The sequence below is a fragment of the Coenobita brevimanus genome, chromosome 105 (assembly GCF_032717465.1).
Source record: "Coenobita brevimanus isolate Jiangsu-jjx chromosome 105, ASM3271746v2, whole genome shotgun sequence".
NCBI classification, from domain to species: Eukaryota; Metazoa; Arthropoda; class Malacostraca; order Decapoda; family Coenobitidae; genus Coenobita; species Coenobita brevimanus.
The window spans coordinates 20,038,857-20,056,211 of NC_137058.1; positions in this window are offsets into that span (position 1 = coordinate 20,038,857).

The following is a 17,355-nucleotide window of genomic DNA, read 5'->3' on the forward strand; positions in this document are numbered from 1 at the left end:
TCTACTTTCTTGCCCCATCACTCACTTCTCCCAACCGCTTCTTCTTCCATTCCATTAACATCCATGTTCTCGCCCTTTTCACTGTCTTTTCTAATTTTCCTTCCTTTCCATTATCCATAAGTCCCCCTTTTCATCCGTCTATTTCCCTTTCTTCCCTAATCTGTCATTTCAGTCTTTTCTTCTCTCTCCTTTCCCCCATTCTCCCTTGTTCTACTCTCCTCCCTTCATTTCCTTCGTCTTCTTTCCCTTTCTCCTTTGCAGCACTATCCCTCTCTCTCTCTCTCTAAGTTAATCTTACACCCCTCGCGCTCATGCCCCAATCCGCACCCACCACTCAGCCTCCAACATTCTCATTTAGTTAAATCGTGCAGGGCGATGTGGACAGAGAAGGGACTACGCAGTGTTCAAGGAATGGAATGGAGTGTCTGGGAGTGGAGATGGAGTGGGGCATGAAACAGAGATTAGGGAGGAATGGAATGAAGTAAAGAGTAAACAAAATGAGATAAGGACTGAAATTCAGAGAGGACTGAGGAAAAGGGGAGACAGGGAACCGAATGAAGAAGAAAGATTGGAATGAAGTGAGATGAAAAAGAAAGAGGGATAACGTTGGAGTTAAAATGAAGGGATGTGGAAAGAAAGGGAGGGATATGGAAAAGAAGGAAGAGAAAAGATCAGGAAGAGAGGCTGCGAAATGAAAATAGAGGAAGATGAAGAGAGGAAGTGGAAATGTAAGAAGCTGAAGAGATAAACTTTGAAGACGCTTCTTTCTTGTGCAGAATGAATTTAGGACCAACCTTTGTTAACTTCTTCCGTGCATTACGTTTGATCTATATTTCAGAGTCGACGTGCCTGACTGTGTGTGTGTGTGTATGTGTGTGTGTGTGTGTGTGTGTGTGTGTGTGTGTGTGTGTGTGTGTGTGTGTGTGGAAACTCTCTGGGCTATTCTGCTGCCGGTACCCGTGACGTCACATCGTTTGTCTCCTCCCACTCAATGATCAAACAGTAGGATAGCTCCGTCACTCATATAAACTCCGCCACTCCACTGGGTGGGTGAATGGGTGGATCTGATTCCATCATAAGGCTTAAGTGGTGGATTTTGCAGTGCTTTCATCAGCATTTATGCTCTGCTAACTGGAGCGTGCCTGAAGTTACTTGCGCCAGAGACGGCCTTAGCAGACACTCATGTTTAAGTTATTTTGTTGTGGCTATTACCAAGAAATTTCTCCAGCATAGGGTACATCTATCGTAGTGAAGGGATTGATTACTACCAGAATCTCCAGCACTCTAATGCAACGCCTTTCTGATAACATTCATTTATCTACTGACCTGTATTACTGCTCTTATAAGATTCTTTAACAACTTGGAGTTAAATTTCAGTAATTACATTCTTTTCATTATAATACCAATCCATGTAACCGTTCAGGGAATACCATTCCCATTTGTAGTTTATGGATTGATTAAACGAAGTAAACTGGAGGTTAAATGTTAGTTTGCCAGACACCGATGTTACAGTGACAGTGCTTCATAGATGTACATTTCACTTAGACATTATGGTGTAAGTGGTGTTGCCTTAATCTTTAATATATTGCATAATTACTTTTTTGTATGTCTTGCTGCTTCAAGGCGATTTTATTGTCATTAATGGCAGACTATAAACAATATTAATTATTCTCGAGAGGATGATATTGCCTTTTATATATGTAATTCTTCCTACCACCCGACTATTATAAATATTTTAGGTTAGACCTACCAAAGTGAAAGGGATAACAAGAACTGAATCTCTACATTAGGGACATTTAAGGTTATTTTACGTTTCATTTCCTGGACTACCTCGACTTAACGCAGAAAGAATTACGTCGATATCTATTACCCTTCTCATGTAAGAAACGAACAAACGCACAGATTGACACATATACAGTTTGATTATACTGCTTAGATATATTGTATATTATAGCAATATTACTCGAGCGCATGATGACAAAATTTTTGCGTAGCTCGCAGGAAAATCAAATGAAGAAGATCACCAAGCTTTCGTCTGTAATTCAAGACATGTTCAGGGTAAATAGTGTCCAGGGGCAAGTACTGTAGGTAATATATATGCAGTAAGACCAACATCCTCAAGACAGTTGCCAAATAGCCAGTCAGCGGGTAGGGTACCCGACTTAATTAACCTCATGGGTTAGATTTACCCAAGTGTGGGTAGGGCTTCTCAACTGTCAAGGTTAACCAGGAACGCCGGCTAATACAACACATGGAAAAAAATGCATGGTCATCTCCTCAGTCACCCAGTTACAAGCAGTCCTTTACTACCAACAATAGACGCTCGCAGCAGGAAATTGCCTAATTCACGTAAGAGGCATTATGGCAGAGCAGGCCTAATACACACCCCATATTGTTGTTGTTCTAGGAAATTAAGAACATTATCTGTCTGGGTATCCTCAACAGTGAATCTTTAAAACCATAGATTTAATTAGGAATATGTAGGCGAATTATTAAAAAAAAAATCAAACGAACATTTGGAAGACAAAAACTTCTTTGAATTAGTCAATAATAAAAGATAAGAATAACATAGAGTACTATATCAATAAATACCCTCTCCTGGCGTCCACCCATCAGATGAATTCTTAAGCTGAGATGATAGAGTTCACTTACCTAGGTTTAGACCATGACATCACCCAGCTGTCCTCAGAAACCAACTTAGATTTTGATTGAGTGAAATCAAAGACAACACATGACCCGTTTGTAGAATAGGCCCACACAGCATAACACATATAATGGAGCACTGCTCAGCACATTTCACTCTACTGTATGGCGCAGACACATCAACGGTATGGAGAACTTATGTGACAACCCCATATAGCAGTAGCTTACCTGCAGTTAACGGGTCTGCTCAGTCACACATACTGGGGATGAGCAACAACCACAACAACATTTCTTTTGTTCCTTTTCACTCCTTCATTTCTTGTTCTTTATCTTTACCGTTTCATGATAATGTTCATTATCTTCCTTTATGTGCTGCTTATTTCTTTTCCTTTCCAGTCACCTTTCGTTGCTTTACTCCACTTTTTACCTCACTGTTTTTCCCCGTTTGCTTCACATGTTACGCCTTTTTTTCAGTTCCTTATCTTATATCGCGATGTTATATTTCCTTCTTAATTTTCTTATTTTTCTCGCAGTTCAGCATTCCTGCTTAAACGACTTTCTTCGTATATTTTTATTTTCCTTTTCGTGTTCAAATCTCTTCTGCTCCTCACGTCTACACTTTTATTTTTCTTACTACTCAACTTCCTTCACTGCACGGTTTTATTGGTAATTTTGCCTCTTTTTTTTTTTTTTTTTTTTATCAGCTTTGCTTATCCTGTTTTTCGTCATTTATTTTTGTTTTATTGCTGTTTCCTTCCTTTTTCGTGTTCATTTCATTTCTACTCCCCTCAGCTTTGCTTCTCGCCCTCTTATCCATACATTTCTTCCTAAACTCATTAACTCTATCATTTTTATTACTTATCATCATCATCATCATCATCATCAGCATCGTGATCATCCGGACTTTCTTTCCCACACTAGGGCAGGGTGAGGAGTAGCAATGTCCAGACAGCCCAAATTTGCCCAGTCCAATGGGCCACGCTTCCATTCACTCATTGTTCAAGCCCCCGGAATCCTGGCTCTATCGGATACGCCCAAAACATTCACCACGTTGTATAGCTTCACATAAACGTATCCTGTATTATTATTATTAGTAGTAGTAGTAGTAGTAGTAGTAATTATTATCATAACCGTCATTCTGCTGCATCAACACCATCCACACCTTTCTGTTTATCTTACTTCGCTTCATCCTTTTTGCAGTTGTATTCCTTTACTTGCTCATTTTTCTTGATTCCTCTCAAGTCATTCTCAATTTTTCGTATCCTCATTAACTATATTTCTTATTATTCACTGTTCTTTTGTTCCTTACAACTATGCTTACTGTCTTTTTACTCCTCCATCTCTAAATCATAAATATTTTAAGATATAAAGACTTAGTTATTATTAAACTGTGTGTCATGAGCCAGGCTGCTTTAGTTTACCTCCTTTGTATCATATTTCCTGGACATGTTGTTTTTGTTGTCAGGGTAATTTGTAGTTACTGTGGGATGATGTGAGAGTTTTGTACAGCCGCCAGCAAACGTTTGCCGACAGTCCACTGTCAGTATTGTGTCGTGCCCTTCATACATTTCTTTTTCCTTCCCATGCCACAGAGTGTCCTTCCTATTTATAATCTTTTGTTGTGTGCCCTATACTGTTGTCACATAAAAATTGTTCATGTAACTCCTTCCTTTGCAACAGCCGGCCTGGAAATGTATGTGAATTTTTGCTCTTGGCTGTGCCGTTACTTGCGTAAGAGTTTAAAATGGATTAGGAGTAAATTGCTGATAATTACCTACTGAATACAGAGTAGCTGCACATAGAGTTCTTTATTAAATATCACCTCCCGTAATTGGTCTTCTAGGGGACTAAGCCAGAGGCCAGGGTGGCGGACATGTGCCGTGACCGTACTGGCATCAATCTCCAAAATGTAGCTGGAAGCTTTGTTACCTTGTAATGTCAGCATGTGAATTGCCTGGGCATATCGCGATAACCCTTTATATACGATGGCGCTGAAATTACTTTTGTTAACACCAGGCAGTTTATTTATAAGAACGACCTCATGCAGCAATACATGACAGATATTTTTTTTTTACTTTTATAATTCTTTATTTATTTTTTTAATACGAGGAAGAAGGAACCAAAGGCTGTGCCTGGAAAACGTTCCTTCCAAGAGAAAACAAAACAAAACAATACAAAAGAGGGCCAAATTCAAGATCCATTCATTTCGAGTTGCCTGGACACACTGCGTTTGAACGATCGGAGATTATAGGAAGTAGGAAATACAAACAGAGGGAGACAGTTCCAGAGATTACTTGTTGCATTAATGAAGGACTGTGAGTAACGGTTAACTCTTGCATTAGAGAGCTGGACAGAAAAAGGATGAGAGTTTGTTGCTAGACGGGTGCTACGCACCCGTTGTAGAGGTGGAGGAATGCAAGCAGACAGTTCAGAGGAGCAGTGAAGAGACAAAGAGGCAATAGTGCGGCGAAGAAACAGAGGTTGAACGGAGCCAGTAAGAGGAGGAGAGTTGATGAGACGAATAGCCTTTGACTCCACCCTATTGAGAAGAGCTGTATGTGGTGAGCCTCCCCACACATGAGAGTTGTACTCCAAACGGGGGCGAATAAAACTCGTGTACAAAGTCAACAACTGTGCAGGGATAAAGAAAATCTCTTGGAAGCAGATTTTACAAGAGATGTAATATGATCTTTCCAAGGTAAGTCACGTGTGAATGAAACCCCATGCATGTTCAAGGATGATGCAGGATTGAGCTGGATATTATAAAACATTAGTGGGTACTCCTGTGGAAGATTTTGACTGGTTGATAGATGTAAAAACTGGGTTTTTGGTGCATTAAAAACAAGATTATTTTTTACCACAGTCAGAGATACGAGCCAAGTCAGACATTAGGTGTGCCATAGCCTCAGCCCTTGTTTGTTGAAGTAACTGCTGAGATAGATGTTCCAGAAACCGAATGGAAAGGTGAAGGGTGGAATCATCAGTGTATGAGTGGATAGGATTAGATGTACAGCTTAGAAGATCATTGATGAATAAAAGGAAGAGAGTTGGTGATAGGACAAAGCCACCATTGTTGATAGATCTATTAAAATTTGTAACTACTATTAAAATTTGTAACTATTTTTATATCAGCACACAAGATACTCAGAAGAATCCATGGTGGTAAAAAGAATAATAAATATGATGTGGTGTGCGGTTGCGTGACCTAGGAGTCCTACAGTACATCTCAGTAGCCATAGCTGCTGGTGTTCTTGCAACTCCAGGCTCATTTGAACGTGAACCCAGTGAATCCGAGTTTATGCTGACCTCCTGTTGTAATCCACCGTCTACTTTTCGAGAACAGGGATTTCATTGAGGACGTCTGTAAAACTAGGTAGTGGAGCAGTCGTTTGGTTATACTGATGCCTCCACATTAAGGTGTCCCTCTCCATGATTGCACTACATTTCAAAGAAGATAATATGGGACTCGTTTAAGTTCTGTTGACAGCAGCCTCCTTTAACCTTTTGAGGTCAGTGAGGTGATCAATATTGTCTTCTTGGTTTCAGACGAGTTTATTCGACTCAGGATACAATTTTCACACTGTGGAGGTAGTCGCATTCATCTTTTTCTCCATCACTTCTGAGGAGTTCTCCTTGGCTGATTAAAATCATCAGGTTAAATCATTCTTCCCCTTCTCTCTTTTTCCACGGATCTGTGTACTGTGGTGATATGACCATTGATTAATAAGCCAGTTCTATGTAAAGGAAAGCCTGGGAATCAAAATTATAAAATGAAAATGTTGACACTGTCGTTGAAGCAGTGCTCTGTACAGCAAGAAATATTCAGCTCAGTAATACTGTAGGCACTCTCGTCTTGCATTTACGAACATCTTATTTTATTTTATTTGTTTATTTACTTTATGTCACTCCATCATCACTAACTGCACAGGCCCTTAACCCCTTAACCACGGGGCGTCACTTTCGTGATGCTCGGGCGCAATGGATCATACCGCGGGGCGTCACTTTTGTGATTCTGTATTATTTTGAATTATCCCTGGCTTTCAAGTGGCGGCTTGTATCATCTATCAGTACTGCCAATGTCCAACACTACTCAGCACTCCAAATCTCATCTGTACTCCCATCCATTGTTGATATTTTAGCGATTTTCCCCCCTTCCTGACTCCCCTCCCTACCTCCCCTCCATTACCCTGTCCTCTCACCTCCCCGGCCGCACTGCGCTAAGCAAATCTCCCCTGGATTTTGCCAGAAAGTACTAGTACGAGTGCTTCAGTGTCCAAAGTTATCCCTAGCTCCAAGGGAAAGGAGCCGTTAGTGCAGCAAGGGAAGGAATTTGGGAAGGGAGTGAAAAGGCGGCATGTTAGCCCCGGAACAATGGCCACGCGTGACCCAGCCTGCCATGAGTCCTGAGTTGATTCGCCTCCCCGTTCCCCAAGCCCCACTTCACTCATTTCTTCCTCTTCTTCGCTGAATTATCTCCGGAGTCTTTGTCGCTGGAGTCACCACTAGCATCAACAGTGAAGGTAGGCCGTAGAGGAAGAGATAAATCCCTGACCCATAAAAGTAGAGCTGCTACTAGAGTAAGGGCTGCTAGTGCTGTACGGCAACCCAGGGTCAGTGCGAGTGACCTTGAACTTGGTAAATCTCCCTCACAGCCACCCACCACCCTCACCCACCCTACACCGCCACGATAGGGAATCCTGGACGCCTTCGCGTGGACGGAAGGGTCCGATTTTGTCCCAGAACATTTAGATTTTGATGAGAGTTCCTCAGGAGTACAGCCTGCCTTCACTCTTGACAATGATGCTGAGTGTGTGGACTTCCTTTTGACCTTCCTAGATGACGAAGTCATGCAGCACATATGTGATGAGACCAACAGGTATGAATCACAACATGCTGCAAGTGGTACAGGTGCAGACAAGATGCAACAATGGTCCATGCTGGGAGTGCAGGCACTGTATGTGTTCTTCGCCCTCATGCTTCTCATGCCACACTCAAAGAAGCATGAGTTGGAAGAATACTGGTCCATGGACCCCTTACTACCCTCACCCACCTTCATTAAGTACATGGCCAGAGATCGCTTCCGGAACATCATGGGAAACCTGCACTTTGCCGACAACGATGTACCTTCCCGAACCGGCCCACTCTGGAAGATCCGGGAGATTCTGAGTAGATTGAAGGATAAGTTTATGTCATTCTTCCACCCCTTTCAGAAGGTCGTCATTGACGAATCCTTGGTTTTGTTCAGAGGATGTCTTCGGTTTGTGCAGTACATTCCAAGCAAACGCCATCACTTTGGAATCAAGTTCTTTGTACTGTGCGACTGTAAGACGGGGTACATCCTTGACTTTGTCATTTATTCAGCCAGCACTGTCGATCTGGCTTCTCGGGCTGTGTAGTGAAAGTGCTCCTTGAAAAGTATTTTGGTGGGAATCATGTGCTGTATACAGAGAACTATTATACAGCACCAAAAGTTGTCAAATACCTTTCGGAGCACGGCATTGGCTCCTGCGGCACTGTCAAAAGTAATCGTGCCCACTTCCCTAAATTACTCGAGGCAGGAACCTCGCAGCGAGGAAATGTGCACCTACGCAAGTCTGAGAAGCTGCTGGCAATACGGTGGCATGACAAGAGGGTCGTGCACTTGCTCACCACCGTACATAAGGGGGAAATGACAGACAGTGGGAAGGTCGACCGTAGGACAGGCGAACCTGTGATGAAACCTGATGCTGTGTTAGACTACAATATCGACATGCAGCTGGTGGACAAGTCCGACATGATGATAGGTGAGATCGACTGCCTCAGGAAGAATACTAGGTGGTACAGGAAAGTTTTTCTGCATCTCATTGACATGAAAATGCTGAACGCCTTCATCCTGTACAAGATGAAGGTCAAGCCACCCAAGTCCTCCTCCCTGAGGTTGTTCGCCAGGACTTGTGTTCAGCAGCTGCTTGAAAGATATGGTAGGGTGACAACAGCAACTCCAAGGCGCCATCCAGTAACACTTCCCAACAGACTTGAACAGAGGGCTTACATGGATCGGCACAGACTGGTGCAAATGCCTACCACAGGCAAGAGGAAGGCTGCGATCCACAGGTGCCAGGTGTGTGCACATACCACCCGATGCACACCTGAGCACAAACGCACATCTTGGCAGTGCGCTGAGTGCCAGGTTCCCCTCTGTGTTACCTGCTTCTTTGACTACCACAAACCAGAAGCAGTTCTAAAAGTGCAAATGGGAAAGGAAAGTAATGTGAAAATAATGTGTAAATAGCAAGTGAAAGCAATGGATGTTCAGTACATATGATTGAACAGTGTATTATAGTTTTATCTTACTGAAAGTGACAGTGAATAACATAGTGTAAGTAAAATAGAAGGGTAAATATTGAAAATACAATAGAAACTGTAAATAGTAATGTAAGTAATTAGTAATATAAGAATATGAGTACAAATACTTGATGTTATAACAGTGAAAGTGAATCCGTGGCTCTCTACTTAGTTTACTGAATGAAAAATTGAATGACTTCAGTGACAATAAACTAATACTACTGAAGGAAACTTATGGATAAAGACTCCAGATATATATAAGTGTTATATAGTAATAGAAATATAAAGTGTGAGGGGTTTTACGAATAATAAATGACAGAGTACCAAGAGCGAACTAGCGCAAGTAGGAAGGTCATACGCGCTCGTAATTTTCATTGCTTTCACAGTGTTTTTTTTTTGGAGTATGGGTCCCAAACTACTTGATAATCATAGAGTAGTGTTTATAGTGTTAATATCTGGCTGTGGTAATCATATTACGGGTTGTCGGGAAGTGTAAAATGGAGACTTCGTTACTCAACTTCAGAGGTCTCCACAAGTCCTACGGTAATCGATGAAGGCTCAACAAACATCCCAGAAAAAAGCTGAAGATATGTGCCATAAGCATATATAATTTTAATGTTCTTGGACTAATAACTGATTTTTGGCAAATATTTTTTGAGAGTCTGTCGGAGCCCGAATAACCCCGCGGGACATGCAAAACATTGGTAAACATGCCCGCGGTGTAAGGGTTAAGGAAATAGGGGATAAAATTTGTCCTCAATCTCGCCCCTGTACGAGTATGCTCTGCGGTCCAGACTTTAGGATGGTTAAAAGGGGGCAAAAACCAAGTCACAGTTGATGACCACTGCATGCTGGAACGATCGGGAACTCAGATCGATGGAGACTCTCTCCCACTAGTGGCCTTTTCGGTTGCGTTTGTTATGTTTCGAGTGGCTAAGTTAAGAGTCGTAGCATGCCAAAATGAAGGGGATCAGTCTCCACTCAGCCGACCCGAGCCCGACCTTCGCGATTTCCCAAAATGCTCCTGGGTTACACATTAACAAGCTACTAGGTCAACTCTATACCACTAGTTCTCAAGGGTTATACAAACAATAAAGTTCAAGTGAGAGGAAATGTGTATTAACAAGACCAAAAAAAAAAAGAGTAGAAATCTTCCCATCTACAAGCCTTACAGAATAATCCTGAATCAGTTGGCACGTTATTCAGCAAACATAATTATGGCCCTAATATTAAATTTCACAAAACTTAGCTTCCTTGTCCCAGGTTCAGTCCAATGTGGCTCTCCATAATCGCCTCTCTGAGTTCATAGTTCACTGGTCCGAACTTCTGATATTCTTGACCTTGACTTCCACACTGGGACCTTGACCTCCACACTGGGACTTTGACTTCCGCACTAGGACTTGATAGAAATTAATATGTACAATGAATAACTATTCTCTCTAATGCAATTAATCTCTTCCGGTGATCGAGAAAGTCTCATAATAAAAAAACATGAGTTACAACACTTGGCTTTTAAGTTAGAAACAGAATAACACATGGCACAACAGACACGTAAGCCTAAAATAATGCACATTGTAGGGATAACATAAAAGAAAAGTACTATAACAAATAAGCATGAATAACCCTACTCTAACCATGTAAAACATCATTGCATCGATATCATTGTACCTCACAAAGTAATTATGTAAACATTAACTCACAGCTAACACAGCCATAATAAGTACTGAACTGCAAAGTCATCCCAACACATATTAATAAACAATTCACAGTTCCAGGCCACCTGATATTTGGCCTACAAAAATCACATATTTATCTGAGGCTCAGACAGAACTCTGTAGCTAGCATTCGTGTATTCCAGTTACACACTGAATAATAATATAAAGTACAGTACACAAATATATGGGAAATACCTCACTATCCAGCTCAAGGAATACAAGGAAGGTGAGCGGGAATTTAGGACTTGCTCATCAAATGAGGCCAGTGACGTCACCTCGCGTGATCAAACACTTCCTGGGGGATGACAATGCTTCATACTAACCCAAGTCAATTTCTCTATTTTCGTCACTATTATCATTTGTGGGGTATCACTTATTAGCGCTTCAACATATCAAACATCAATATTATCCTTGGAGGGGGGGGGGGATGATGACAGCACCGACCATCTGCCACATTTCACAGTCGGTGAACGAGTGACACGCTCATGGTACGCCAATATTGTGTGGTGGAAAGGGGGGGGGAGTAAGATGACAGCTTGCACAATTTAAAATTTTCATTACAATAAACTCGTGGTACACCCAATGTGATGCCCTTCCTCTTACAATTGATTACCTGAAAAGAATGACATTCCCTAGTTACAATAATTATTCTCCAACAACCTCTCTGTATACCCTTGCATCGAAAAAAAACACTGAAAACCATTGTGCCTCACACCACATTGTGCATGGATACATTATGCTGGATTACATGACCATAGACACATTTTCCTACCTGCTCGAGATTTTAATATTATAAAGAGACTTAACCCCTTCCCGTGCAGAGAAGTTTTATAAGTTTTCTATGCTGTAACGAGCGGGCTTTTCTCCCCTCCCCCCTCAGCCTCCGCACGCTCCAAAAATGTGTATTCTAGGCATATTTTCACCACCCAAAGATATTTATTTTGCCACAAAACCCACATATTCCTATTCATTGATGTTTGTTCTACATGATAAGCAAAAAAAAAAAACACACACAAAAAAACACACCATACTTACGTTAGGGCCCTCGGAATAAACATTCGGGATCATAGATTTCAATTCCCAATATCATAAATCGAATGTTTACTAATCAATCTCTACATGTTATACCATCAATCGAAAGAGAATTTTATTAACTTTCGAACTGGGGGGGTCCCAGTTTGATACGAGGTATGGTCTTCGAGTAATAAGCGAAAAAGTAAAACCCATTTCCGACCGACAAAAAAATCTTTAGTCGGGGAGCTTTAGCAAAGAACTTTTCTCGGCACTGTTATGTTATTATTTTATCATCCTATGCAGAATTTCATTTGCATTCATTTGAGCCAAGAAAGGTGATCCTAGGCATCATAGTTTTTGAGAAAAATGCAAACAAATACAGTGTATTTTCCAGTGCACTGACCCGCTGTCAGCTGCGCTCACTTATGTTATTTTCCCGTAGCACCCTAACACTTTTATGCTTGCTAGCTAAACTTTGTTTGGTTTTATACCAACAAGTATTTTATATAATTACTTCTGTTTTGTTTTTAGTCCTCTCAGAAACCACATATGAACACTAAACCTGTTGCTAGCAACTGAGACTAAAGCCGTACTTATTTCCCTGTCATTTGTGTTGATGTAAATTACAATATATATGTATGTGTAAATATACTGACTATTTATAAATAGAGGTAAATAGATAAATAAAAAAAGAATATCACGTACAGTTGGAGAAATTTATGCATGGGACACCGTGTAGAAGGCAGCAGGAGCAGCAAATAATGTGATCTGGTAACAGTGCTGGGGGTAAAGAAGGGGTGGGACGTGCGGGGTATGTGAGGGATTAGGGGGGTAGTGGGAGTGGCTGTGTTGGGAGGGATGGGAGTGGGGGTAGTGGAGTGTTGGGGAGATGTCGTAAAATAATTTGCTTTGATTTTAAATGAATGTGTTTTTATGATTGGGTAACACACGCAGCAGCAACAAGCTGTAAAGTGATGGTCCATGACATGATGAAAAATGATTAGTTCATTGATCATGCAAGGCTGATATAAACACACAGACATCACCAACACGTAACCTTATATGAATCGCCCCTCTTTGGAATCTATAATGCATATTGTAACAGACTAATATCAGACGTTTACCTCAGATACGTCTCAGAAAAGTTACTCATACATTCTTAATTGTAACGTAGACATGTAGTGTATGGAAAATAAAGTATATATACTGTAATATTCCATTTGTTCGTTGTTTCAGTCAACCAATAGTATTTTTTACCCCAAAAGGCATTAAAGTATGTCAGATGTTAAGACAAATGCATCTTTGTTAGCTGCCAGTGTGAACTTGATGTATTTTCCAAATCTTAAGCACATGCTGGCTGCCTGTCACAAACTAATTTAAGCATAAACCGGACCTACTGTAGACCTTTTCAGGTCAGTCAGTAGCGTCTGCGTGTGTGTTTGTGTTGTTCACTGTATAATACTTGGTCTCTCGCTGTCTAACTCTCTCAGTTTATCTCACAGAGACCCATAAGTAGGCTTAGGATAATCATACATTTGCATATGTGCATATGCAAATGCATATTCTAACAATTTAAGAGCGTAAGTGCATATTCCTACGTTTGTGTTTATACTCCATATTCTTTGAAAATTCCTGGGTATTATATGTAACTTCTTCAACCTGTAATAATATTTAGTCATAATATCCATCAGATCATAGTGAATTATATACTGTTTAATTGGCTTTGGTTGGGAAGGCTGTGACTGGTGGACAGTAGACAGCAGCTGAATGAGATGGATTCGTGTATCATCACTTGACTCACCAGAGTCTGAGACGCATGCATGGCCTGTGGCTATTATATATATATATATATATATATATATATATATATATATATATATATATAGATAGATAGATAGATAGATAGATAGATATATATATATATATATATATATATATATATTATATATATATATATATATATATATATATATATATATATATATATATAAATATATATATATATATATATATAACTTCTCTATCTTGTCCGTCACTATGTGTACAAATTTTTTCTAGTTTATTTCACAGACTTTTAATCTCATTTTCCTGCTCTATGATTCTTTCTTGTAACTCTTTAATTACTGCCCATAGCTTTTTTTTATCTCCTGGACATTCCTCTCCGCTGTTTTCTCTACACCTGCTATTCTTGTTTGGTTCAACTTAATACTTCCATTTCCCACATCCTCTTCAGAGAAGCCCTCGAACTCTCTCTCACCGGTTGTAAACAATTCACCATCCCTATCTGCCATGATTCAACCATATGGTGACTTTCTATTTTCACTATATCTTGTTCTTTTTCTGACCGAAACCGCGTTTTTTTTTTTTAACTACTGTCCGACGGGACCACCACTCACGCACTCATTAACATAATCACAAATAGGCTGGACTTCTTTTCGTCGCTGATTTAGCGATTATTTCCCCATGATCCAGGAAGAGCTCCGTCTCTGTTGGCGTGTGCATGTGTTTTTTTTTGTTTATGTATGTGTGTATGTGTGTGTGTATGTGTGTGTGAATGTATGTGTGTGTGTGTGTGTGTGTGTGTGTGTGTGTGTGTGTGTGTGTGTGTGTGTGTGTGTGTGTGTATGTGTGTGTGTGTGTGTTCTTACCTAATTGTTCTTACCTAATTGTATCTTTACAGGAATGAGTCAAGCTCATACTGTCCCGTGTCTTAACCTGCCACGTGCCAGCTATTTTTAACCCTATGGGTCACCCCAGTGCCGGCCATTTTGTGACTTTTTTTTATTTGGCTAAAATGATATATTTTGATGTGGAAACAATGAGTTTCGCCATTAAAATGCTCACCAGGCTCGGAAATGAGTTTCATTGAGTCCTGCATACTCGTGTACAGGTATAGCCACTCTCTCATGCTCACCACGTACGTGAGAGAAAGCCGTTTTCTATGTAAGGTATACTCAGGTATTTATGCTGGGAAGGTATAGCAATGTTCAGTACACTTTTCTGAATACTTATTACCTCAGCATCTATCACAATTTGCATGTCTTTCTCACTGTGAATGCATTATCTTACAATTGATTGAAGATAGGTACAACCTGACTTTATTACGTACAGTCCTAGCACTTACAAGAAGGTATTTACAGCTTGACTTCACTATATAGTCCTTACATTTACAAGAAAATATTTACAACTTACACTTACATGAACATATTTACAAAATGCCTTCACTATGTACAGCACTGGGTGAGGCACACAGGCAGAGTGAGGCTGAGCGACCGTGAGGGGGAGAGCGAGTGAGTGTATGGCCTTGATAGCCTGGGGGATGGTAGAGGAACAGTTACCTTACATGCCTGCCAATTTTTACCCACAAAACTTGAAAAATGCAGTCACAGCTAAGTTTTTTATTTTAAACTGTTTTAAAACGACACTGGCATTGGCAGTGGCCGCAGAATTATGTCATACCATTTTAAAACGGCACTGGAACGCGGCAGGTTAAACCATATTTATCGTACATATCCTTAAATTTATGAATTGTTTTAGCACACACTATTTCATTCTGTGTGTGTGTGTGTGTGTGTGTGTGTGTGTGTGTGTGTGTGTGTGTGTGTGTGTGTGTGTGTGTGTGTGTGTGTGTGTGTGTGTGTGCTTCACTAGTGAAGGTATCACTTGGTATGGTACCGTTTGAAACAATCACCCATGCAAAGTGTCACATCACATAAAGGACACATGTTCCTTGTGTCCTTCCTCATCCCCAACTTGAAGCACAAGGTACACCTAGCCTCTTCTTGTTGGGGTCCTGGCCCGGTGGTGGCCCAGAATGTGATCCAACCTCACATCATTGTCAATCACCCAGTGACACTTGCTTGGATACCCTTGTTCTCCATGGTCCTGTTGTGCGGGAGCGGCAGGCCCAGGCACAGTTTCTCCAGACGGACCAGCAACTGGAGGTGGTGGCGGTGCTGGCACTCCTGATGGGCCTCCTGCAGGTGGTGCTAGTTGATGGTAGCACCTGTGATGGCCCTGCTGCAGGTGGTGCTGGTGTGGGGTGTCCTGCAGGCTGTGCTGGTGCTGGTGGTGGCTTGGCCCATCCTGGTGCTGGTGGTCGTGCCTGCTGGGTGCCAGGTGTTGCTGGTGCTGGCCTCCGGGTAGGTAGATTTGGGGCATGGTGGAGTGTGTGTCCAAACATGGGCCAGTCCTCTTCATGGATATCCAGATCATAGATGATCTGCTCCACAAATTCAAGGAGAGTTATCTTACACGCATCTGTACTTTTTGTACAAGGTGAATGCGTTGAACAGTGCCATTTGGATGAAGTAGAATGTGATCTTCTTCGTCCACTTGACAGTTCTCCATTGGATGGGGTAGTACTGGACCATCTGATCGAAATGATCAACCCTACCCATGTACCTGTCGTACTCCACAACGACAGGCCTGTTAAAGACCTTCTCCACATAGGTTGTCTGCCCGTCATGATCCCGCACCTTTCCTTGAACCCTCTTCGAAATGATAGTTTCCGCAATGTGGAAGGTGGACACCATGTTCACAATGCGCTTGTCCTTCCACAGTAGGACTAGCACGTAGTCCTTGTGCCTGTACACCATACCTCCCTTGGGCAGGCTCTTAGCCCTGGCGATGGCCTGCAGCTTGCATGGCACTCCTCTAGGCAGCTGTAGGGTCCTACACACATAAAATCCTGCAGTGAAGAGTCGTTCACATAGGACTACAGAATTGTAATAGTTGTCCATGAATAATTTATAGCCTTGGTCCTTCAATGGTTCCATGAGGCCCCACATGGTGTTTTTTTTTTTTAATGCGAGGAAGAAGGAACCAAAGGCCATGAGCCTGCAATAACAGTTCCCTCCAAGAGAAAAACAAAATACAAGATAGAACCAAATTCAAGATCCATTCATTTTGAGATGCCTGGACACACTGCGTTTGAAAGACTGGAGATTGTAGGCAGCAGGAAATACAGACAGAGGGAGACAGATCCAGAGTTGACCTGTTGCATAAATGAAGTACTGGGAGTAATGGTTAACTATTTGCATTAGAGAGTTGGACAGAAAAGGGATGAGAGTTTGCTGCTACTATACTCATGGGAGACTTCAATGCAAAAGTTGGAAAGTTGAAAAGTGGAAAGCATGTTTGGGAAAATTTGGAGTGGGAGAAAGGAATGAAAGAGGAGAAATACTGGTATATTTTGCTGATATTTTTAACATGAGAATAACGAACACATTTTTTTCACAAAAGAACAGGGAGAAAGTGGACCATTAAATGCAGAGATAAGATGGTGAAGAGAGTTGAAGAATTTTACAAAGAACTGTATGCATGAAAGACAGTAGTACTAATAACTAACTTTTCAGGTGACACAAGTGAAATACCTGAGGTAGCACCAGACGAAGTAAATATTTCTCTTAAAAATATGAAAAGAGGGAAAGCTCCGGGAGAAGATGGAATAGTGATAGATTTACTGTTAGATGCAGGAGTAGAAGTACAAAATAGGCTTGCTCACTTATTTACCCAGTGTATAAAACAGAAGAAAAATTCCCAAAACATGGTCTAATGCAATTGCTATTTTACTCTACAAAAAAAAAAGGTAACTCAAAAGATCTTAGTAACTATCGACCCATTAGCTTATTATCAGTCATTTACGAACTCTTCACTA